The 23,196-nt window shown below is 48.5% G+C and overlaps 32 non-coding genes across 32 annotated transcripts; 18 read left to right on the top strand and 14 right to left on the bottom strand.

Moving 5' to 3' along the window:
• Window positions 1-1,127: 1,127 nt before the first annotated feature.
• Window positions 1,128-1,199, bottom strand: Trnap-ugg. The gene has a single exon. It is a non-coding gene; the product is annotated as a tRNA-Pro (tRNA).
• A 557-nt stretch (window positions 1,200-1,756) lies between these two features.
• Trnaq-uug lies at window positions 1,757-1,828 on the top strand. Its single transcript has one exon. It is a non-coding gene; the product is annotated as a tRNA-Gln (tRNA).
• Window positions 1,829-2,335: 507 nt separating this feature from the next.
• On the bottom strand, window positions 2,336-2,407 carry Trnap-ugg. Its single transcript has one exon. It is a non-coding gene; the product is annotated as a tRNA-Pro (tRNA).
• A 557-nt stretch (window positions 2,408-2,964) lies between these two features.
• Trnaq-uug lies at window positions 2,965-3,036 on the top strand. Its single transcript has one exon. It is a non-coding gene; the product is annotated as a tRNA-Gln (tRNA).
• A 1,135-nt stretch (window positions 3,037-4,171) lies between these two features.
• Window positions 4,172-4,243, top strand: Trnaq-uug. Its single transcript has one exon. It is a non-coding gene; the product is annotated as a tRNA-Gln (tRNA).
• Window positions 4,244-5,373: 1,130 nt separating this feature from the next.
• Window positions 5,374-5,445, top strand: Trnaq-uug. The gene has a single exon. It is a non-coding gene; the product is annotated as a tRNA-Gln (tRNA).
• Window positions 5,446-5,952: 507 nt separating this feature from the next.
• Window positions 5,953-6,024, bottom strand: Trnap-ugg. Its single transcript has one exon. It is a non-coding gene; the product is annotated as a tRNA-Pro (tRNA).
• A 557-nt stretch (window positions 6,025-6,581) lies between these two features.
• Trnaq-uug lies at window positions 6,582-6,653 on the top strand. The gene has a single exon. It is a non-coding gene; the product is annotated as a tRNA-Gln (tRNA).
• A 1,135-nt stretch (window positions 6,654-7,788) lies between these two features.
• Window positions 7,789-7,860, top strand: Trnaq-uug. The gene has a single exon. It is a non-coding gene; the product is annotated as a tRNA-Gln (tRNA).
• Window positions 7,861-8,367: 507 nt separating this feature from the next.
• On the bottom strand, window positions 8,368-8,439 carry Trnap-ugg. The gene has a single exon. It is a non-coding gene; the product is annotated as a tRNA-Pro (tRNA).
• A 557-nt stretch (window positions 8,440-8,996) lies between these two features.
• On the top strand, window positions 8,997-9,068 carry Trnaq-uug. The gene has a single exon. It is a non-coding gene; the product is annotated as a tRNA-Gln (tRNA).
• Window positions 9,069-9,575: 507 nt separating this feature from the next.
• Trnap-ugg lies at window positions 9,576-9,647 on the bottom strand. The gene has a single exon. It is a non-coding gene; the product is annotated as a tRNA-Pro (tRNA).
• A 557-nt stretch (window positions 9,648-10,204) lies between these two features.
• On the top strand, window positions 10,205-10,276 carry Trnaq-uug. The gene has a single exon. It is a non-coding gene; the product is annotated as a tRNA-Gln (tRNA).
• A 507-nt stretch (window positions 10,277-10,783) lies between these two features.
• On the bottom strand, window positions 10,784-10,855 carry Trnap-ugg. The gene has a single exon. It is a non-coding gene; the product is annotated as a tRNA-Pro (tRNA).
• Window positions 10,856-11,412: 557 nt separating this feature from the next.
• Trnaq-uug lies at window positions 11,413-11,484 on the top strand. The gene has a single exon. It is a non-coding gene; the product is annotated as a tRNA-Gln (tRNA).
• A 507-nt stretch (window positions 11,485-11,991) lies between these two features.
• On the bottom strand, window positions 11,992-12,063 carry Trnar-ucg. Its single transcript has one exon. It is a non-coding gene; the product is annotated as a tRNA-Arg (tRNA).
• A 557-nt stretch (window positions 12,064-12,620) lies between these two features.
• Trnaq-uug lies at window positions 12,621-12,692 on the top strand. The gene has a single exon. It is a non-coding gene; the product is annotated as a tRNA-Gln (tRNA).
• Window positions 12,693-13,199: 507 nt separating this feature from the next.
• Window positions 13,200-13,271, bottom strand: Trnap-ugg. Its single transcript has one exon. It is a non-coding gene; the product is annotated as a tRNA-Pro (tRNA).
• Window positions 13,272-13,828: 557 nt separating this feature from the next.
• Window positions 13,829-13,900, top strand: Trnaq-uug. Its single transcript has one exon. It is a non-coding gene; the product is annotated as a tRNA-Gln (tRNA).
• A 507-nt stretch (window positions 13,901-14,407) lies between these two features.
• Window positions 14,408-14,479, bottom strand: Trnap-ugg. The gene has a single exon. It is a non-coding gene; the product is annotated as a tRNA-Pro (tRNA).
• A 557-nt stretch (window positions 14,480-15,036) lies between these two features.
• Window positions 15,037-15,108, top strand: Trnaq-uug. Its single transcript has one exon. It is a non-coding gene; the product is annotated as a tRNA-Gln (tRNA).
• A 507-nt stretch (window positions 15,109-15,615) lies between these two features.
• Window positions 15,616-15,687, bottom strand: Trnap-ugg. Its single transcript has one exon. It is a non-coding gene; the product is annotated as a tRNA-Pro (tRNA).
• A 557-nt stretch (window positions 15,688-16,244) lies between these two features.
• On the top strand, window positions 16,245-16,316 carry Trnaq-uug. Its single transcript has one exon. It is a non-coding gene; the product is annotated as a tRNA-Gln (tRNA).
• Window positions 16,317-16,823: 507 nt separating this feature from the next.
• Trnap-ugg lies at window positions 16,824-16,895 on the bottom strand. The gene has a single exon. It is a non-coding gene; the product is annotated as a tRNA-Pro (tRNA).
• A 557-nt stretch (window positions 16,896-17,452) lies between these two features.
• Window positions 17,453-17,524, top strand: Trnaq-uug. Its single transcript has one exon. It is a non-coding gene; the product is annotated as a tRNA-Gln (tRNA).
• A 1,136-nt stretch (window positions 17,525-18,660) lies between these two features.
• Window positions 18,661-18,732, top strand: Trnaq-uug. The gene has a single exon. It is a non-coding gene; the product is annotated as a tRNA-Gln (tRNA).
• Window positions 18,733-19,239: 507 nt separating this feature from the next.
• Trnap-ugg lies at window positions 19,240-19,311 on the bottom strand. Its single transcript has one exon. It is a non-coding gene; the product is annotated as a tRNA-Pro (tRNA).
• Window positions 19,312-19,868: 557 nt separating this feature from the next.
• Trnaq-uug lies at window positions 19,869-19,940 on the top strand. The gene has a single exon. It is a non-coding gene; the product is annotated as a tRNA-Gln (tRNA).
• A 507-nt stretch (window positions 19,941-20,447) lies between these two features.
• On the bottom strand, window positions 20,448-20,519 carry Trnap-ugg. Its single transcript has one exon. It is a non-coding gene; the product is annotated as a tRNA-Pro (tRNA).
• Window positions 20,520-21,076: 557 nt separating this feature from the next.
• On the top strand, window positions 21,077-21,148 carry Trnaq-uug. Its single transcript has one exon. It is a non-coding gene; the product is annotated as a tRNA-Gln (tRNA).
• Window positions 21,149-22,284: 1,136 nt separating this feature from the next.
• On the top strand, window positions 22,285-22,356 carry Trnaq-uug. The gene has a single exon. It is a non-coding gene; the product is annotated as a tRNA-Gln (tRNA).
• Window positions 22,357-22,863: 507 nt separating this feature from the next.
• Trnap-ugg lies at window positions 22,864-22,935 on the bottom strand. Its single transcript has one exon. It is a non-coding gene; the product is annotated as a tRNA-Pro (tRNA).
• Between the last annotated feature and the right edge of the window lie 261 nt (window positions 22,936-23,196).

The raw sequence follows: 23,196 nt of genomic DNA, 5'->3' as shown, positions 1-23,196 counted from the left end.
AGCAAGTCTGCACCCCTCCACCTACTGAGATCTTGCCGCACTTGCTAGTTGCAGCATCCTAGCTGGACCATTTTCTCAAAGAGGTTTCTTAATCTGACACCTACAACATGCGCTGTGCTGAACACCAGTGTATGTGAATGCTGAAAGAGCTGCTTGAGTTGTGTGACAGTATTTCGACCGTGTGAAGTGCAAATGTTATCGTGACACGAACAATCCGCCCACTACGTAGCGTTCTGTGTCAGCACGCAGTTTTCGACAGTACTCTGTGTCCATAGCTGTTTTCATAGCTAGGCTGCTTCCAGCACGAAGCATCTGCCATACGAAAGTGGCTGTTTCGCGATTTTGATTACCTGATCCTTCGACATCACTTCATGTACGAATACTGGCAAGAATTCCCGCTACATTCGAAGGTGCTCCTTCCACTTCCAGCCTACTTGGTTGCTTCATTAGCCACGCAAACACTTCCTGAGGACCATACGTGTAATAACATCGCATCTTATCGGCTTAATTACATGATACCACTGAATTTACGAGCGCTGCAGGCATCCGGTTCCATGGTGTAATGGTTAGCACTGTGGACTTTGAATCCAGCGATCCGAGTTCGAGTCTCGGTGTAACCTGACGCTGTGTTTTGCGATCGTTTCTAGAAATGTGTACGAGCCGGTGGTTGGAATTGTATATGCAGAAATTTAACTAGGATCATGAAATGCAAAGTGTTAATAGCAGTCCACACGTGAGTGGGGAGCGCTCCAAATGCTTATGCTTTTGCTACTAGGATTAATAACGAGACGTAAGGGGTTCAACTGCGAGAAGACGACCTCAGCTGTTCCTCCCCGCAGGAAAGACATCTCACCGTTTTGGGTGCTGCATGCGCATGCATTTACCAAACTTGCATGCGATGTACTAGTTCCTGGGGAACGAATAGAATCGTTGTACGTGCCAGTCTTTACGTATAGATATAAGTAAGCGGAGACGGCTTAATCCTGCCACGTAGATTGCTTTCCATAAGACGCACCTGAGAGTCTCATGGGCCGGTGGCCCGACATGCAGTTTGTCCTGCTGCATGGCTTACTTTCAGAGACTCGCAAGTTTATCGTAGTGCTGGGTTGTCGCGAAAGTGAAAAGTAGGGCCTGTCCGGGATTTGAACCCGGGACCTCCTGCACCCAAAGCAGGAATCATACCCCTAGACCAACAGGCCGCACAAGTAAGCAAGTCTGCACCCCTCCACCTACTGAGATCTTGCCGCACTTGCTAGTTGCAGCATCCTAGCTGGACCATTTTCTCAAAGAGGTTTCTTAATCTGACACCTACAACATGCGCTGTGCTGAACACCAGTGTATGTGAATGCTGAAAGAGCTGCTTGAGTTGTGTGACAGTATTTCGACCGTGTGAAGTGCAAATGTTATCGTGACACGAACAATCCGCCCACTACGTAGCGTTCTGTGTCAGCACGCAGTTTTCGACAGTACTCTGTGTCCATAGCTGTTTTCATAGCTAGGCTGCTTCCAGCACGAAGCATCCGCCATACGAAAGTGGCTGTTTCGCGATTTTGATTACCTGATCCTTCGACATCACTTCATGTACGAATACTGGCAAGAATTCCCGCTACATTCGAAGGTGCTCCTTCCACTTCCAGCCTACTTGGTTGCTTCATTAGCCACGCAAACACTTCCTGAGGACCATACGTGTAATAACATCGCATCTTATCGGCTTAATTACATGGTACCACTGAATTTACGAGCGCTACAGGCATCCGGTTCCATGGTGTAATGGTTAGCACTCTGGACTTTGAATCCAGCGATCCGAGTTCGAGTCTCGGTGGAACCTGCCGCTGTGTTTTGCGATCGTTTCTAGAAATGTGTACGAGCCGGTGGTTGGAATTGTATATGCAGAAATTTAACTAGGATCATGAAATGCAAAGTGTTAACAGCAGTCCACACGTGAGTGGGGAGCGCTCCAAATGCTTATGCTTTTGCTACTAGGATTAATAACGAGACGTAAGGGGTTCAACTGCGAGACGACGACCTCAGCAGTTCCTCCCCGCAGGAAAGACATCTCACCGTTTTGGGTGCTGCATGCGCATGCATTTACCAAACTTGCATGCGATGTACTAGTTCCTGGGGAACGAATAGAATCGTTGTACGTGCCAGTCTTTACGTATAGATATAAGTAAGCGGAGACGGCTTAATCCTGCCACGTAGATTGCTTTCCATAAGACGCACCTGAGAGTCTCATGGGCCGGTGGCCCGACATGCAGTTTGTCCTGCTGCATGGCTTACTTTCAGAGACTCGCAAGTTTATCGTTGTGCTGGGTTGTCGCGAAAGTGAAAAGTAGGACCTGTCCGGGATTTGAACCCGGGACCTCCTGCACCCAAAGCAGGAATCATACCCCTAGACCAACAGGCCGCACAAGTAAGCAAGTCTGCACCCCTCCACCTACTGAGATCTTGCCGCACTTGCTAGTTGCAGCATCCTAGCTGGACCATTTTCTCAAAGAGGTTTCTTAATCTGACACCTACAACATGCGCTGTGCTGAACACCAGTGTATGTGAATGCTGAAAGAGCTGCTTGAGTTGTGTGACAGTATTTCGACCGTGTGAAGTGCAAATGTTATCGTGACACGAACAATCCGCCCACTACGTAGCGTTCTGTGTCAGCACGCAGTTTTCGACAGTACTCTGTGTCCATAGCTGTTTTCATAGCTAGGCTGCTTCCAGCACGAAGCATCCGCCATACGAAAGTGGCTGTTTCGCGATTTTGATTACCTGATCCTTCGACATCACTTCATGTACGAATACTGGCAAGAATTCCCGCTACATTCGAAGGTGCTCCTTCCACTTCCAGCCTACTTGGTTGCTTCATTAGCCACGCAAACACTTCCTGAGGACCATACGTGTAATAACATCGCATCGTATCGGCTTAATTACATGATACCACTGAATTTAAGAGCGCTACAGGCATCCGGTTTCATGGTGTAATGGTTAGCACTCTGGACTTTGAATCCAGCGATCCGAGTTCGAGTCTCGGTGGAACCTGACGCTGTGTTTTGCGATCGTTTCTAGAAATGTGTACGAGCCGGTGGTTGGAATTGTATATGCAGAAATTTAACTAGGATCATGAAATGCAAAGTGTTAATAGCAGTCCACACGTGAGTGGGTAGCGCTCCAAATGCTTATGCTTTTGCTACTAGGATTAATAACGGGACGTAAGGGGTTCAACTGCGAGAAGACGACCTCAGCTGTTCCTCCCCGCAGGAAAGACATCTCACCGTTTTGGGTGCTGCATGCGCATGCATTTACCAAACTTGCATGCGATGTACTAGTTCCTGGGGAACGAATAGAATCGTTGTACGTGCCAGTCTTTACGTATAGATATAAGTAAGCGGAGACGGCTTAATCCTGCCACGTAGATTGCTTTCCATAAGACGCACCTGAGAGTCTCATGGGCCGGTGGCCCGACATGCTGTTTGTCCTGCTGCATGGCTTACTTTCAGAGACTCGCACGTTTATCGTAGTGCTGGGTTGTCGCGAAAGTGAAAAGTAGGGCCTGTCCGGGATTTGACCCTGGACCTCCTGCACCCAAAGCAGGAATCATACCCCTAGACCAACAGGCCGCACAAGTAAGCAAGTCTGCACCCCTCCACCTACTGAGATCTTGCCGCACTTGCTAGTTGCAGCATCCTAGCTGGACCATTTTCTCAAAGAGGTTTCTTAATCTGACACCTACAACATGCGCTGTGCTGAACACCAGTGTATGTGAATGCTGAAAGAGCTGCTGGAGTTGTGTGACAGTATTTCGACCGTGTGAAGTGCAAATGTTATCGTGACACGAACAATCCGCCCACTACGTAGCGTTCAGTGTCAGCACGCAGTTTTCGACAGTACTCTGTGTCCATAGCTGTTTTCATAGCTAGGCTGCTTCCAGCACGAAGCATCCGCCATACGAAAGTGGCTGTTTCGCGATTTTGATTACCTGATCCTTCGACATCACTTCATGTACGAATACTGGCAAGAATTCCCGCTACATTCGAAGGTGCTCCTTCCACTTCCAGCCTACTTGGTTGCTTCATTAGCCACGCAAACACTTCCTGAGGACCATACGTGTAATAACATCGCATCTTATCGGCTTAATTACATGGTACCACTGAATTTACGAGCGCTACAGGCATCCGGTTCCATGGTGTAATGGTTAGCACTCTGGACTTTGAATCCAGCGATCCGAGTTCGAGTCTCGGTGGAACCTGCCGCTGTGTTTTGCGATCGTTTCTAGAAATGTGTACGAGCCGGTGGTTGGAATTGTATATGCAGAAATTTAACTAGGATCATGAAATGCAAAGTGTTAACAGCAGTCCACACGTGAGTGGGGAGCGCTCCAAATGCTTATGCTTTTGCTACTAGGATTAATAACGAGACGTAAGGGTTTCAACTGCGAGACGACGACCTCAGCTGTTCCTCCCCGCAGGAAAGACATCTCACCGTTTTGGGTGCTGCATGCGCATGCATTTACCAAACTTGCATGCGATGTACTAGTTCCTGGGGAACGAATAGAATCGTTGTACGTGCCAGTCTTTACGTATAGATATAAGTAAGCGGAGACGGCTTAATCCTGCCACGTAGATTGCTTTCCATAAGACGCACCTGAGAGTCTCATGGGCCGGTGGCCCGACATGCAGTTTGTCCTGCTGCATGGCTTACTTTCAGAGACTCGCAAGTTTATCGTAGTGCTGGGTTGTAGCGAAAGTGAAAAGTAGGGCTTGTCCGGGATTTGAACCCGGGACCTCCTGCACCCAAAGCAGGAATCATACCCCAACAGGCCGCACAAGTAAGCAAGTCTGCACCCCTCCACCTACTGAGATCTTGCCGCACTTGCTAGTTGCAGCATCCTGGCTGGACCATTTTCTCAAAGAGGTTTCTTAATCTGACACCTACAACATGCGCTGTGCTGAACACCAGTGTATGTGAATGCTGAAAGAGCTGCTTGAGTTGTGTGACAGTATTTCGACCGTGTGAAGTGCAAATGTTATCGTGACACGAACAATCCGCCCACTACGTAGCGTTCTGTGTCAGCACGCAGTTTTCGACAGTACTCTGTGTCCATAGCTGTTTTCATAGCTAGGCTGCTTCCAGCACGAAGCATCCGCCATACGAAAGTGGCTGTTTCGCCATTTTGATTACCTGATCCTTCGACATCACTTCATGTACGAATACTGGCAAGAATTCCCGCTACATTCGAAGGTGCTCCTTCCACTTCCAGCCTACTTGGTTGCTTCATTAGCCACGCAAACACTTCCTGAGGACCATACGTGTAATAACATCGCATCTTATCGGCTTAATTACATGATACCACTGAATTTACGAGCGCTACAGGCATCCGGTTCCATGGTGTAATGGTTAGCACTCTGGACTTTGAATCCAGCGATCCGAGTTCGAGTCTCGGTGGAACCTGACGCTGTGTTTTGCGATCGTTTCTAGAAATGTGTACGAGCCGGTGGTTGGAATTGTATATGCAGAAATTTAACTAGGATCATGAAATGCAAAGTGTTAATAGAAGTCCACACGTGAGTGGGGAGCGCTCCAAATGCTTATGCTTTTGCTACTAGGATTAATAACGAGACGTAAGGGGTTCAACTGCGAGAAGACGACCTCAGCTGTTCCTCCCCGCAGGAAAGACATCTCACCGTTTTGGGTGCTGCATGCGCATGCATTTACCAAACTTGCATGCGATGTACTAGTTCCTGGGGAACGAATAGAATCGTTGTACGTGCCAGTCTTTACGTATAGATATAAGTAAGCGGAGACGGCTTAATCCTGCCACGTAGATTGCTTTCCATAAGACGCACCTGAGAGTCTCATGGGCCGGTGGCCCGACATGCAGTTTGTCCTGCTGCATGGCTTACTTTCAGAGACTCGCAAGTTTATCGTAGTGCTGGGTTGTCGCGAAAGTGAAAAGTAGGGCCTGTCCGGGATTTGAACCCGGGACCTCCTGCACCCAAAGCAGGAATCATACCCCTAGACCAACAGGCCGCACAAGTAAGCAAGTCTGCACCCCTCCACCTACTGAGATCTTGCCGCACTTGCTAGTTGCAGCATCCTAGCTGGACCATTTTCTCAAAGAGGTTTCTTAATCTGACACCTACAACATGCGCTGTGCTGAACACCAGTGTATGTGAATGCTGAAAGAGCTGCTTGAGTTGTGTGACAGTATTTCGACCGTGTGAAGTGCAAATGTTATCGTGACACGAACAATCCGCCCACTACGTAGCGTTCTGTGTCAGCACGCAGTTTTCGACAGTACTCTGTGTCCATAGCTGTTTTCATAGCTAGGCTGCTTCCAGCACGAAGCATCCGCCATACGAAAGTGGCTGTTTCGCCATTTTGATTACCTGATCCTTCGACATCACTTCATGTACGAATACTGGCAAGAATTCCCGCTACATTCGAAGGTGCTCCTTCCACTTCCAGCCTACTTGGTTGCTTCATTAGCCACGCAAACACTTCCTGAGGACCATACGTGTAATAACATCGCATCTTATCGGCTTAATTACATGATACCACTGAATTTACGAGCGCTACAGGCATCCGGTTCCATGGTGTAATGGTTAGCACTCTGGACTTTGAATCCAGCGATCCGAGTTCGAGTCTCGGTGGAACCTGCCGCTGTGTTTTGCGATCGTTTCTAGAAATGTGTACGAGCCGGTGGTTGGAATTGTATATGCAGAAATTTAACTAGGATCATGAAATGCAAAGTGTTAATAGCAGTCCACACGTGAGTGGGGAGCGCTCCAAATGCTTATGCTTTTGCTACTAGGATTAATAACGAGACGTAAGGGGTTCAACTGCGAGACGACGACCTCAGCTGTTCCTCCCCGCACAAAAGACTTCTCACCGTTTTGGGTGCTGCATGCGCATGCATTTACCAAACTTGCATGCGATGTACTAGTTCCTGGGGAACGAATAGAATCGTTGTACGTGCCAGTCTTTACGTATAGATATAAGTAAGCGGAGACGGCTTAATCCTGCCACGTAGATTGCTTTCCATAAGACGCACCTGAGAGTCTCATGGGCCGGTGGCCCGACATGCTGTTTGTCCTGCTGCATGGCTTACTTTCAGAGACTCGCACGTTTATCGTAGTGCTGGGTTGTCGCGAAAGTGAAAAGTAGGGCCTGTCCGGGATTTGACCCTGGACCTCCTGCACCCAAAGCAGGAATCATACCCCTAGACCAACAGGCCGCACAAGTAAGCAAGTCTGCACCCCTCCACCTACTGAGATCTTGCCGCACTTGCTAGTTGCAGCATCCTAGCTGGACCATTTTCTCAAAGAGGTTTCTTAATCTGACACCTACAACATGCGCTGTGCTGAACACCAGTGTATGTGAATGCTGAAAGAGCTGCTTGAGTTGTGTGACAGTATTTCGACCGTGTGAAGTGCAAATGTTATCGTGTTACGAACAATCCGCCCACTACGTCGCGTTCTGTGTCAGCACGCAGTTTTCGACAGTACTCTGTGTCCATAGCTGTTTTCATAGCTAGGCTGCTTCCAGCACGAAGCATCCGCCATACGAAAGTGGCTGTTTCGCGATTTTGATTACCTGATCCTTCGACATCACTTCATGTACGAATACTGGCAAGAATTCCCGCTACATTCGAAGGTGCTCCTTCCACTTCCAGCCTACTTGGTTGCTTCATTAGCCACGCAAACACTTCCTGAGGACCATACGTGTAATAACATCGCATCTTATCGGCTTAATTACATGGTACCACTGAATTTACGAGCACTACAGGCATCCGGTTCCATGGTGTAATGGTTAGCACTCTGGACTTTGAATCCAGCGATCCGAGTTCGAGTCTCGGTGGAACCTGCCGCTGTGTTTTGCGATCGTTTCTAGAAATGTGTACGAGCCGGTGGTTGGAATTGTATATGCAGAAATTTAACTAGGATCATGAAATGCAAAGTGTTAACAGCAGTCCACACGTGAGTGGGGAGCGCTCCAAATGCTTATGCTTTTGCTACTAGGATTAATAACGAGACGTAAGGGGTTCAACTGCGAGACGACGACCTCAGCTGTTCCTCCCCGCAGGAAAGACATCTCACCGTTTTGGGTGCTGCATGCGCATGCATTTACCAAACTTGCATGCGATGTACTAGTTCCTGGCGAACGAATAGAATCGTTGTACGTGCCAGTCTTTACGTATAGATATAAGTAAGCGGAGACGGCTTAATCCTGCCACGTAGATTGCTTTCCATAAGACGCACCTGAGAGTCTCATGGGCCGGTGGCCCGACATGCAGTTTGTCCTGCTGCATGGCTTACTTTCAGAGACTCGCAAGTTTATCGTTGTGCTGGGTTGTCGCGAAAGTGAAAATTAGGGCCTGTCCGGGATTTGAACCCGGGACCTCCTGCACCCAAAGCAGGAATCATACCCCTAGACCAACAGGCCGCACAAGTAAGCAAGTCTGCACCCCTCCACCTACTGAGATCTTGCCGCACTTGCTAGTTGCAGCATCCTAGCTGGACCATTTTCTCAAAGAGGTTTCTTAATCTGACACCTACAACATGCGCTGTGCTGAACACCAGTGTATGTGAATGCTGAAAGAGCTGCTTGAGTTGTGTGACAGTATTTCGACCGTGTGAAGTGCAAATGTTATCGTGACACGAACAATCCGCCCACTACGTAGCGTTCTGTGTCAGCACGCAGTTTTCGACAGTACTCTGTGTCCATAGCTGTTTTCATAGCTAGGCTGCTTCCAGCACGAAGCATCCGCCATACGAAAGTGGCTGTTTCGCCATTTTGATTACCTGATCCTTCGACATCACTTCATGTACGAATACTGGCAAGAATTCCCGCTACATTCGAAGGTGCTCCTTCCACTTCCAGCCTACTTGGTTGCTTCATTAGCCACGCAAACACTTCCTGAGGACCATACGTGTAATAACATCGCATCTTATCGGCTTAATTACATGATACCACTGAATTTACGAGCGCTACAGGCACCCGGTTCCATGGTGTAATGGTTAGCACTCTGGACTTTGAATCCAGCGATCCGAGTTCGAGTCTCGGTGGAACCTGCCGCTGTGTTTTGCGATCGTTTTTAGAAATGTGTACGAGCCGGTGGTTGGAATTGTATATGCAGAAATTTAACTAGGATCATGAAATGCAAAGTGTTAATAGCAGTCCACACGTGAGTGGGGAGCGCTCCAAATGCTTATGCTTTTGCTACTAGGATTAATAACGAGACGTAAGGGGTTCAACTGCGAGACGACGACCTCAGCTGTTCCTCCCCGCAGGAAAGACATCTCACCGTTTTGGGTGCTGCATGCGCATGCATTTACCAAACTTGCATGCGATGTACTAGTTCCTGGGGAACGAATAGAATCGTTGTACGTGCCAGTCTTTACGTATAGATATAAGTAAGCGGAGACGGCTTAATCCTGCCACGTAGATTGCTTTCCATAAGACGCACCTGAGAGTCTCATGGGCCGGTGGCCCGACATGCAGTTTGTCCTGCTGCATGGCTTACTTTCAGAGACTCGCAAGTTTATCGTTGTGCTGGGTTGTCGCGAAAGTGAAAAGTAGGGCCTGTCCGGGATTTGAACCCGGGACCTCCTGCACCCAAAGCAGGAATCATACCCCTAGACCAACAGGCCGCACAAGTAAGCAAGTCTGCACCCCTCCACGTACTGAGATCTTGCCGCACTTGCTAGTTGCAGCATCCTAGCTGGACCATTTTCTCAAAGAGGTTTCTTAATCTGACACCTACAACATGCGCTGTGCTGAACACCAGTGTATGTGAATGCTGAAAGAGCTGCTTGAGTTGTGTGACAGTATTTCGACCGTGTGAAGTGCAAATGTTATCGTGACACGAACAATCCGCCCACTACGTAGCGTTCTGTGTCAGCACGCAGTTTTCGACAGTACTCTGTGTCCATAGCTGTTTTCATAGCTAGGCTGCTTCCAGCACGAAGCATCCGCCATACGAAAGTGGCTGTTTCGCGATTTTGATTACCTGATCCTTCGACATCACTTCATGTACGAATACTGGCAAGAATTCCCGCTACATTCGAAGGTGCTCCTTCCACTTCCAGCCTACTTGGTTGCTTCATTAGCCACGCAAACACTTCCTGAGGACCATACGTGTAATAACATCGCATCTTATCGGTTTAATTACATGATACCACTGAATTTAAGAGCGCTACAGGCATCCGGTTCCATGGTGTAATGGTTAGCACTCTGGATTTTGAATCCAGCGATCCGAGTTCGAGTCTCGGTGGAACCTGACGCTGTGTTTTGCGATCGTTTCTAGAAATGTGTACGACCCGGTGGTTGGAATTGTATATGCAGAAATTTAACTAGGATCATGAAATGCAAAGTGTTAATAGCAGCCCACACGTGAGTGGGGAGCGCTCCAAATGCTTATGCTTTTGCTACTAGGATTAATAACGAGACGTAAGGGGTTCAACTGCGAGAAGACGACCTCAGCTGTTCCTCCCCGCAGGAAAGACATCTCACCGTTTTGGGTGCTGCATGCGCATGCATTTACCAAACTTGCATGCGATGTACTAGTTCCTGGGGAACGAATAGAATCGTTGTACGTGCCAGTCTTTACGTATAGATATAAGTAAGCGGAGACGGCTTAATCCTGCCACGTAGATTGCTTTCCATAAGACGCACCTGAGAGTCTCATGGGCCGGTGGCCCGACATGCAGTTTGTCCTGCTGCATGGCTTACTTTCAGAGACTCGCAAGTTTATCGTAGTGCTGGGTTGTCGCGAAAGTGAAAAGTAGGGCCTGTCCGGGATTTGAACCCGGGACCTCCTGCACCCAAAGCAGGAATCATACCCCTAGACCAACAGGCCGCACAAGTAAGCAAGTCTGCACCCCTCCACCTACTGAGATCTTGCCGCAATTGCTAGTTGCAGCATCCTAGCTGGACCATTTTCTCAAAGAGGTTTCTTAATCTGACACCTACAACATGCGCTGTGCTGAACACCAGTGTATGTGAATGCTGAAAGAGCTGCTTGAGTTGTGTGACAGTATTTCGACCGTGTGAAGTGCAAATGTTATCGTGACACGAACAATCCGCCCACTACGTAGCGTTCTGTGTCAGCACGCAGTTTTCGACAGTACTCTGTGTCCATAGCTGTTTTCATAGCTAGGCTGCTTCCAGCACGAAGCATCCGCCATACGAAAGTGGCTGTTTCGCGATTTTGATTACCTGATCCTTCGACATCACTTCATGTACGAATACTGGCAAGAATTCCCGCTACATTCGAAGGTGCTCCTTCCACTTCCAGCCTACTTGGTTGCTTCATTAGCCACGCAAACACTTCCTGAGGACCATACGTGTAATAACATCGCATCTTATCGGCTTAATTACATGATACCACTGAATTTACGAGCGCTACAGACATCCGGTTCCATGGTGTAATGGTTAGCACTCTGGACTTTGAATCCAGCGATCCGAGTTCGAGTCTCGGTGGAACCTGACGCTGTGTTTTGCGATCGTTTCTAGAAATGTGTACGAGCCGGTGGTTGGAATTGTATATGCAGAAATTTAACTAGGATCATGAAATGCAAAGTGTTAATAGCAGTCCACACGTGAGTGGGGAGCGCTCCAAATGCTTATGCTTTTGCTACTAGGATTAATAACGAGACGTAAGGGGTTCAACTGCGAGAAGACGACCTCAGCTGTTCCTCCCCGCAGGAAAGACATCTCACCGTTTTGGGTGCTGCATGCGCATGCATTTACCAAACTTGCATGCGATGTACTAGTTCCTGGGGAACGAATAGAATCGTTGTACGTGCCAGTCTTTACGTATAGATATAAGTAAGCGGAGACGGCTTAATCCTGCCACGTAGATTGCTTTCCATAAGACGCACCTGAGAGTCTCATGGGCCGGTGGCCCGACATGCAGTTTGTCCTGCTGCATGGCTTACTTTCAGAGACTCGCAAGTTTATCGTAGTGCTGGGTTGTCGCGAAAGTGAAAAGTAGGGCCTGTCCGGGATTTGAACCCGGGACCTCCTGCACCGAAAGCAGGAATCATACCCCTAGACCAACAGGCCGCACAAGTAAGCAAGTCTGCACCCCTCCACCTACTGAGATCTTGCCGCACTTGCTAGTTGCAGCATCCTAGCTGGACCATTTTCTCAAAGAGGTTTCTTAATCTGACACCTACAACATGCGCTGTGCTGAACACCAGTGTATGTGAATGCTGAAAGAGCTGCTTGAGTTGTGTGACAGTATTTCGACCGTGTGAAGTGCAAATGTTATCGTGACACGAACAATCCGCCCACTACGTAGCGTTCTGTGTCAGCACGCAGTTTTCGACAGTACTCTGTGTCCATAGCTGTTTTCATAGCTAGGCTGCTTCCAGCACGAAGCATCCGCCATACGAAAGTGGCTGTTTCGCGATTTTGATTACCTGATCCTTCGACATCACTTCATGTACGAATACTGGCAAGAATTCCCGCTACATTCGAAGGTGCTCCTTCCACTTCCAGCCTACTTGGTTGCTTCATTAGCCACGCAAACACTTCCTGAGGACCATACGTGTAATAACATCGCATCTTATCGGCTTAATTACATGATACCACTGAATTTAAGAGCGCTACAGGCATCCGGTTCCATGGTGTAATGGGTAGCACTCTGGACTTTGAATCCAGCGATCCGAGTTCGAGTCTCGGTGGAACCTGCCGCTGTGTTTTGCGATCGTTTCTAGAAATGTGTACGAGCCGGTGGTTGGAATTGTATATGCAGAAATTTAACTAGGATCATGAAATGCAAAGTGTTAATAGCAGTCCACACGTGAGTGGGGAGCGCTCCAAATGCTTATGCTTTTGCTACTAGGATTAATAACGAGACGTAAGGGGTTCAACTGCGAGAAGACGACCTCAGCTGTTCCTCCCCGCAGGAAAGACATCTCACCGTTTTGGGTGCTGCATGCGCATGCATTTACCAAACTTGCATGCGATGTACTAGTTCCTGGGGAACGAATAGAATCGTTGTACGTGCCAGTCTTTACGTATAGATATAAGTAAGCGGAGACGGCTTAATCCTGCCACGTAGATTGCTTTCCATAAGACGCACCTGAGAGTCTCATGTGCCGGTGGCCCGACATGCAGTTTGTCCTGCTGCATGGCTTACTTTCAGAGACTCGCAAGTTTATCGTAGTGCTGGGTTGTCGCGAAAGTGAAAAGTAGGGCCTGTCCGGGATTTGAACCCGGGACCTCCTGCACCCAAAGCAGGAATCATACCCCTAGACCAACAGGCCGCACAAGTAAGCAAGTCTGCACCCCTCCACCTACTGAGATCTTGCCGCACTTGCTAGTTGCAGCATCCTAGCTGGACCATTTTCTCAAAGAGGTTTCTTAATCTGACACCTACAACATGCGCTGTGCTGAACACCAGTGTATGTGAATGCTGAAAGAGCTGCTTGAGTTGTGTGACAGTATTTCGACCGTGTGAAGTGCAAATGTTATCGTGACACGAACAATCCGCCCACTACGTAGCGTTCTGTGTCAGCACGCAGTTTTCGACAGTACTCTGTGTCCATAGCTGTTTTCATAGCTAGGCTGCTTCCAGCACGAAGCATCCGCCATACGAAAGTGGCTGTTTCGCGATTTTGATTACCTGATCCTTCGACATCACTTCATGTACGAATACTGGCAAGAATTCCCGCTACATTCGAAGGTGCTCCTTCCTCTTCCAGCCTACTTGGTTGCTTCATTAGCCACGCAAACACTTCCTGAGGACCATACGTGTAATAACATCGCATCTTATCGGCTTAATTACATGATACCACTGAAAATAAGAGCGCTACAGGCATCCGGTTCCATGGTGTAATGGTTAGCACTCTGGACTTTGAATCCAGCGATCCGAGTTCGAGTCTCTGTGGAACCTGCCGCTGTGTTTTGCGATCGTTTCTAGAAATGTGTACGAGCCGGTGGTTGGAATTGTATATGCAGAAATTTAACTAGGATCATGAAATGCAAAGTGTTAATAGCAGTCCACACCTGAGTGGGGAGCGCTCCAAATGCTTATGCTTTTGCTACTAGGATTAATAACGAGACGTAAGGGGTTCAACTGCGAGAAGACGACCTCAGCTGTTCCTCCCCGCAGGAAAGACATCTCACCGTTTTGGGTGCTGCATGCGCATGCATTTACCAAACTTGCATGCGATGTACTAGTTCCTGGGGAACGAATAGAATCGTTGTACGTGCCAGTCTTTACGTATAGATATAAGTAAGCGGAGACGGCTTAATCCTGCCACGTAGATTGCTTTCCATAAGACGCACCTGAGAGTCTCATGGGCCGGTGGCCCGACATGCAGTTTGTCCTGCTGCATGGCTTACTTTCAGAGACTCGCAAGTTTATCGTAGTGCTGGGTTGTCGCGAAAGTGAAAAGTAGGGCCTGTCCGGGATTTGAACCCGGGACCTCCTGCACCCAAAGCAGGAATCATACCCCTAGACCAACAGGCCGCACAAGTGAGCAAGTCTGCACCCCTCCACCTACTGAGATCTTGCCGCACTTGCTAGTTGCAGCATCCTAGCTGGACCATTTTCTCAAAGAGGTTTCTTAATCTGACACCTACAACATGCGCTGTGCTGAACACCAGTGTATGTGAATGCTGAAAGAGCTGCTTGAGTTGTGTGACAGTATTTCGACCGTGTGAAGTGCAAATGTTATCGTGACACGAACAATCCGCCCACTACGTAGCGTTCTGTGTCAGCACGCAGTTTTCGACAGTACTCTGTGTCCATAGCTGTTTTCATAGCTAGGCTGCTTCCAGCACGAAGCATCCGCCATACGAAAGTGGCTGTTTCGCGATTTTGATTACCTGATCCTTCGACATCACTTCATGTACGAATACTGGCAAGAATTCCCGCTACATTCGAAGGTGCTCCTTCCACTTCCAGCCTACTTGGTTGCTTCATTAGCCACGCAAACACTTCCTGAGGACCATACGTGTAATAACATCGCATCTTATCGGCTTAATTACATGATACCACTGAATTTAAGAGCGCTACAGGCATCCGGTTCCATGGTGTAATGGTTAGCACTCTGGACTTTGAATCCAGCGATCCGAGTTCGAGTCTCGGTGGAACCTGCCGCTGTGTTTCGCGATCGTTTCTAGAAATGTGTACGAGCCGGTGGTTGGAATTGTATATGCAGAAATTTAACTAGGATCATGAAATGCAAAGTGTTAATAGCAGTCCACACCTGAGTGGGGAGCGCTCCAAATGCTTATGCTTTTGCTACTAGGATTAATAACGAGACGTAAGGGGTTCAACTGCGAGAAGACGACCTCAGCTGTTCCTCCCCGCAGGAAAGACATCTCACCGTTTTGGGTGCTGCATGCGCGTGCATTTACCAAACTTGCATGCGATGTACTAGTTCCTGGGGAACGAATAGAATCGTTGTACGTGCCAGTCTTTACGTATAGATATAAGTAAGCGGAGACGGCTTAATCCTGCCACGTAGATTGCTTTCCATAAGACGCACCTGAGAGTCTCATGGGCCGGTGGCCCGACATGCAGTTTGTCCTGCTGCATGGCTTACTTTCAGAGACTCGCAAGTTTATCGTAGTGCTGGGTTGTCGCGAAAGTGAAAAGTAGGGCCTGTCCGGGATTTGAACCCGGGACCTCCTGCACCCAAAGCAGGAATCATACCCCTAGACCAACAGGCCGCACAAGTAAGCAAGTCTGCACCCCTCCACCTACTGAGATCTTGCCGCACTTGCTAGTTGCAGCATCCTAGCTGGACCATATTCTCAAAGAGGTTTCTTAATCTGACACCTACAACATGCGCTGTGCTGAACACCAGTGTATGTGAATGCGGAAAGAGCTGCTTGAGTTGTGTGACAGTATTTCGACCGTGTGAAGTGCAAATGTTATCGTGACACGAACAATCCGCCCACTACGTAGCGTTCTGTGTCAGCACGCAGTTTTCGACAGTACTCTGTGTCCATAGCTGTTTTCATAGCTAGGCTGCTTCCAGCACGAAGCATCCGCCATACGAAAGTGGCTGTTTCGCCATTTTGATTACCTGATCCTTCGACATCACTTCATGTACGAATACTGGCAAGAATTCCCGCTACATTCGAAGGTGCTCCTTCCACTTCCAGCCTACTTGGTTGCTTCATTAGCCACGCAAACACTTCCTGAGGACCATACGTGTAATAACATCGCATCTTATCGGCTTAATTACATGATACCACTGAATTTAAAAGCGCTACAGGCATCCGGTTCCATGGTGTAATGGTTAGCACTCTGGACTTTGAATCCAGCGATCCGAGTTCGAGTCTCGGTGGAACCTGCCGCTGTGTTTCGCGATCGTTTCTAGAAATGTGTACGAGCCGGTGGTTGGAATTGTATATGCAGAAATTTAACTAGGATCATGAAATGCAAAGTGTTAATAGCAGTCCACACGTGAGTGGGGAGCGCTCCAAATGCTTATGCTTTTGCTACTAGGATTAATAACGAGACGTAAGGGGTTCAACTGCGAGAAGACGACCTCAGCTGTTCCTCCCCGCAGGAAAGACATCTCACCGTTTTGGGTGCTGCATGCGCATGCATTTACCAAACTTGCATGCGATGTACTAGTTCCTGGGGAACGAATAGAATCGTTGTACGTGCCAGTCTTTACGTATAGATATAAGTAAGCGGAGACGGCTTAATCCTGCCACGTAGATTGCTTTCCATAAGACGCACCTGAGAGTCTCATGGGCCGGTGGCCCGACATGCAGTTTGTCCTGCTGCATGGCTTACTTTCAGAGACTCGCAAGTTTATCGTAGTGCTGGGTTGTCGCGAAAGTGAAAAGTAGGGCCTGTCCGGGACTTGAACCCGGGACCTCCTGCACCCAAAGCAGGAATCATACCCCTAGACCAACAGGCCGCACAAGTAAGCAAGTCTGCACCCCTCCACCTACTGAGATCTTGCCGCACTTGCTAGTTGCAGCATCCTAGCTGGACCATTTTCTCAAAGAGGTTTCTTAATCTGACACCTACAACATGCGCTGTGCTGAACACCAGTGTATGTGAATGCTGAAAGAGCTGCTTGAGTTGTGTGACAGTATTTCGACCGTGTGAAGTGCAAATGTTATCGTGACACGAACAATCCGCCCACTACGTAGCGTTCTGTGTCAGCACGCAGTTTTCGACAGTACTCTGTGTCCATAGCTGTTTTCATAGCTAGGCTGCTTCCAGCAGGAAGCATCCGCCATACGAAAGTGGCTGTTTCGCGATTTTGATTACCTGATCCTTCGACATCACTTCATGTACGAATACTGGCAAGAATTCCCGCTACATTCGAAGGTGCTCCTTCCACTTCCAGCCTACTTGGTTGCTTCATTAGCCACGCAAACACTTCCTGAGGACCATACGTGTAATAACATCGCATCTTATCGGCTTAATTACATGATACCACTGAATTTAAGAGTGCTACAGGCATCCGGTTCCATGGTGTAATGGTTAGCACTCTGGACTTTGAATCCAGCGATCCGAGTTCGAGTCTCGGTGGAACCTGCCGCTGTGTTTTGCGATCGTTTCTAGAAATGTGTACGAGCCGGTGGTTGGAATTGTATATGCAGAAATTTAACTAGGATCATGAAATTCAAAGTGTTAATAGCAGTCCACACCTGAGTGGGGAGCGCTCCAAATGCTTATGCTTTTGCTACTAGGATTAATAACGAGACGTAAGGGGTTCAACTGCGAGAAGACGACCTCAGCTGTTCCTCCCCGCAGGAAAGACATCTCACCGTTTTGGGTGCTGCATGCGCATGCATTTACCAAACTTGCATGCGATGTACTAGTTCCTGGGGAACGAATAGAATCGTTGTACGTGCCAGTCTCTACGTAGAGATATAAGTAAGCGGAGACGGCTTAATCCTGCCACGTAGATTGCTTTTCATAAGACGCACCTGAGAGTCTCATGGGCCGGTGGCCCGACATGCAGTTTGTCCTGCTGCATGGCTTACTTTCAGAGACTCGCAAGTTTATCGTAGTGCTGGGTTGTCGCGAAAGTGAAAAGTAGGGCCTGTCCGGGATTTGAACGCGAGACCTCCTGCACCCAAAGCAGGAATCATACCCCTAGACCAACAGGCCGCACAAGTAAGCAAGTCTGCACCCCTCCACCTACTGAGATCTTGCCGCACTTGCTAGTTGCAGCATCCTAGCTGGACCATTTTCTCAAAGAGGTTTCTTAATCTGACACCTACAACATGCGCTGTGCTGAACACCAGTGTATGTGAATGCTGAAAGAGCTGCTTGAGTTGTGTGACAGTATTTCGACCGTGTGAAGTGCAAATGTTATCGTGACACGAACAATCCGCCCACTACGTAGCGTTCTGTGTCAGCACGCAGTTTTCGACAGTACTCTGTGTCCATAGCTGTTTTCATAGCTAGGCTGCTTCCAGCACGAAGCATCCGCCATACGAAAGTGGCTGTTTCGCGATTTTGATTACCTGATCCTTCGACATCACTTCATGTACGAATACTGGCAAGAATTCCCGCTACATTCGAAGGTGCTCCTTCCACTTCCAGCCTACTTGGTTGCTTCATTAGCCACGCAAACACTTCCTGAGGACCATACGTGTAATAACATCGCATCTTATCGGCTTAATTACATGATACCACTGAATTTAAGAGCGCTACAGGCATCCGGTTCCATGGTGTAATGGTTAGCACTCTGGACTTTGAATCCAGCGATCCGAGTTCGAGTCTCGGTGGAACCTGCCGCTGTGTTTCGCGATCGTTTCTAGAAATGTGTACGAGCCGGTGGTTGGAATTGTATATGCAGAAATTTAACTAGGATCATGAAATGCAAAGTGTTAATAGCAGTCCACACCTGAGTGGGGAGCGCTCCAAATGCTTATGCTTTTGCTACTAGGATTAATAACGAGACGTAAGGGGTTCAACTGCGAGAAGACGACCTCAGCTGTTCCTCCCCGCAGGAAAGACATCTCACCGTTTTGGGTGCTGCATGCGCGTGCATTTACCAAACTTGCATGCGATGTACTAGTTCCTGGGGAACGAATAGAATCGTTGTACGTGCCAGTCTTTACGTATAGATATAAGTAAGCGGAGACGGCTTAATCCTGCCACGTAGATTGCTTTCCATAAGACGCACCTGAGAGTCTCATGGGCCGGTGGCCCGACATGCAGTTTGTCCTGCTGCATGGCTTACTTTCAGAGACTCGCAAGTTTATCGTAGTGCTGGGTTGTCGCGAAAGTGAAAAGTAGGGCCTGTCCGGGATTTGAACCCGGGACCTCCTGCACCCAAAGCAGGAATCATACCCCTAGACCAACAGGCCGCACAAGTAAGCAAGTCTGCACCCCTCCACCTACTGAGATCTTGCCGCACTTGCTAGTTGCAGCATCCTAGCTGGACCATATTCTCAAAGAGGTTTCTTAATCTGACACCTACAACATGCGCTGTGCTGAACACCAGTGTATGTGAATGCGGAAAGAGCTGCTTGAGTTGTGTGACAGTATTTCGACCGTGTGAAGTGCAAATGTTATCGTGACACGAACAATCCGCCCACTACGTAGCGTTCTGTGTCAGCACGCAGTTTTCGACAGTACTCTGTGTCCATAGCTGTTTTCATAGCTAGGCTGCTTCCAGCACGAAGCATCCGCCATACGAAAGTGGCTGTTTCGCCATTTTGATTACCTGATCCTTCGACATCACTTCATGTACGAATACTGGCAAGAATTCCCGCTACATTCGAAGGTGCTCCTTCCACTTCCAGCCTACTTGGTTGCTTCATTAGCCACGCAAACACTTCCTGAGGACCATACGTGTAATAACATCGCATCTTATCGGCTTAATTACATGATACCACTGAATTTAAAAGCGCTACAGGCATCCGGTTCCATGGTGTAATGGTTAGCACTCTGGACTTTGAATCCAGCGATCCGAGTTCGAGTCTCGGTGGAACCTGCCGCTGTGTTTCGCGATCGTTTCTAGAAATGTGTACGAGCCGGTGGTTGGAATTGTATATGCAGAAATTTAACTAGGATCATGAAATGCAAAGTGTTAATAGCAGTCCACACGTGAGTGGGGAGCGCTCCAAATGCTTATGCTTTTGCTACTAGGATTAATAACGAGACGTAAGGGGTTCAACTGCGAGAAGACGACCTCAGCTGTTCCTCCCCGCAGGAAAGACATCTCACCGTTTTGGGTGCTGCATGCGCATGCATTTACCAAACTTGCATGCGATGTACTAGTTCCTGGGGAACGAATAGAATCGTTGTACGTGCCAGTCTTTACGTATAGATATAAGTAAGCGGAGACGGCTTAATCCTGCCACGTAGATTGCTTTCCATAAGACGCACCTGAGAGTCTCATGGGCCGGTGGCCCGACATGCAGTTTGTCCTGCTGCATGGCTTACTTTCAGAGACTCGCAAGTTTATCGTAGTGCTGGGTTGTCGCGAAAGTGAAAAGTAGGGCCTGTCCGGGACTTGAACCCGGGACCTCCTGCACCCAAAGCAGGAATCATACCCCTAGACCAACAGGCCGCACAAGTAAGCAAGTCTGCACCCCTCCACCTACTGAGATCTTGCCGCACTTGCTAGTAGCAGCATCCTAGCTGGACCATTTTCTCAAAGAGGTTTCTTAATCTGACACCTACAACATGCGCTGTGCTGAACACCAGTGTATGTGAATGCTGAAAGAGCTGCTTGAGTTGTGTGACAGTATTTCGACCGTGTGAAGTGCAAATGTTATCGTGACACGAACAATCCGCCCACTACGTAGCGTTCTGTGTCAGCACGCAGTTTTCGACAGTACTCTGTGTCCATAGCTGTTTTCATAGCTAGGCTGCTTCCAGCAGGAAGCATCCGCCATACGAAAGTGGCTGTTTCGCGATTTTGATTACCTGATCCTTCGACATCACTTCATGTACGAATACTGGCAAGAATTCCCGCTACATTCGAAGGTGCTCCTTCCACTTCCAGCCTACTTGGTTGCTTCATTAGCCACGCAAACACTTCCTGAGGACCATACGTGTAATAACATCGCATCTTATCGGCTTAATTACATGATACCACTGAATTTAAGAGCGCTACAGGCATCCGGTTCCATGGTGTAATGGTTAGCACTCTGGACTTTGAATCCAGCGATCCGAGTTCGAGTCTCGGTGGAACCTGCCGCTGTGTTTTGCGATCGTTTCTAGAAATGTGTACGAGCCGGTGGTTGGAATTGTATATGCAGAAATTTAACTAGGATCATGAAATTCAAAGTGTTAATAGCAGTCCACACCTGAGTGGGGAGCGCTCCAAATGCTTATGCTTTTGCTACTAGGATTAATAACGAGACGTAAGGGGTTCAACTGCGAGAAGACGACCTCAGCTGTTCCTCCCCGCAGGAAAGACATCTCACCGTTTTGGGTGCTGCATGCGCATGCATTTACCAAACTTGCATGCGATGTACTAGTTCCTGGGGAACGAATAGAATCGTTGTACGTGCCAGTCTCTACGTATAGATATAAGTAAGCGGAGACGGCTTAATCCTGCCACGTAGATTGCTTTTCATAAGACGCACCTGAGAGTCTCATGGGCCGGTGGCCCGACATGCAGTTTGTCCTGCTGCATGGCTTACTTTCAGAGACTCGCAAGTTTATCGTAGTGCTGGGTTGTCGCGAAAGTGAAAAGTAGGGCCTGTCCGGGATTTGAACGCGAGACCTCCTGCACCCAAAGCAGGAATCATACCCCTAGACCAACAGGCCGCACAAGTAAGCAAGTCTGCACCCCTCCACCTACTGAGATCTTGCCGCACTTGCTAGTTGCAGCATCCTAGCTGGACCATTTTCTCAAAGAGGTTTCTTAATCTGACACCTACAACATGCGCTGTGCTGAACACCAGTGTATGTGAATGCTGAAAGAGCTGCTTGAGTTGTGTGACAGTATTTCGACCGTGTGAAGTGCAAATGTTATCGTGACACGAACAATCCGCCCACTACGTAGCGTTCTGTGTCAGCACGCAGTTTTCGACAGTACTCTGTGTCCATAGCTGTTTTCATAGCTAGGCTGCTTCCAGCACGAAGCATCCGCCATACGAAAGTGGCTGTTTCGCGATTTTGATTACCTGATCCTTCGACATCACTTCATGTACGAATACTGGCAAGAATTCCCGCTACATTCGAAGGTGCTCCTTCCACTTCCAGCCTACTTGGTTGCTTCATTAGCCACGCAAACACTTCCTGAGGACCATACGTGTAATAACATCGCATCTTATCGGCTTAATTACATGATACCACTGAATTTAAGAGCGCTACAGGCATCCGGTTCCATGGTGTAATGGGTAGCACTCTGGACTTTGAATCCAGCGATCCGAGTTCGAGTCTCGGTGGAACCTGCCGCTGTGTTTTGCGATCGTTTCTAGAAATGTGTACGAGCCGGTGGTTGGAATTGTATATGCAGAAATTTAACTAGGATCATGAAATTCAAAGTGTTAATAGCAGTCCACACCTGAGTGGGGAGCGCTGCAAATGCTTATGCTTTTGCTACTAGGATTAATAACGAGACGTAAGGGGTTCAACTGCGAGAAGACGACCTCAGCTGTTCCTCCCCGCAGGAAAGACATCTCACCGTTTTGGGTGCTGCATGCGCATGCATTTACCAAACTTGCATGCGATGTACTAGTTCCTGGGGAACGAATAGAATCGTTGTACGTGCCAGTCTTTACGTATAGATATAAGTAAGCGGAGACGGCTTAATCCTGCCACGTAGATTGCTTTCCATAAGACGCACCTGAGAGTCTCATGGGCCGGTGGCCCGACATGCAGTTTGTCCTGCTGCATGGCTTACTTTCAGAGACTCGCAAGTTTATCGTAGTGCTGGGTTGTCGCGAAAGTGAAAAGTAGGGCCTGTCAGGGATTTGAACCCGGGACCTCCTGCACCCAAAGCAGGAATCATACCCCTAGACCAACAGGCCGCACAAGTAAGCAAGTCTGCACCCCTCCACCTACTGAGATCTTGCCGCACTTGCTAGTTGCAGCATCCTAGCTGGACCATTTTCTCAAAGAGGTTTCTTAATCTGACACCTACAACATGCGCTGTGCTGAACACCAGTGTATGTGAATGCTGAAAGAGCTGCTTGAGTTGTGTGACAGTATTTCGACCGTGTGAAGTGCAAATGTTATCGTGACACGAACAACCCGCCCACTACGTAGCGTTCTGTGTCAGCACGCAGTTT

The sequence above is a fragment of the Schistocerca americana genome, chromosome 2 (assembly GCF_021461395.2).
Source record: "Schistocerca americana isolate TAMUIC-IGC-003095 chromosome 2, iqSchAmer2.1, whole genome shotgun sequence".
Classification (NCBI taxonomy): domain Eukaryota; kingdom Metazoa; phylum Arthropoda; class Insecta; order Orthoptera; family Acrididae; genus Schistocerca; species Schistocerca americana.
The sequence above is the reverse complement of the archived record's forward strand: the minus strand, read 5'-3'. Positions and strand labels throughout refer to the sequence as shown.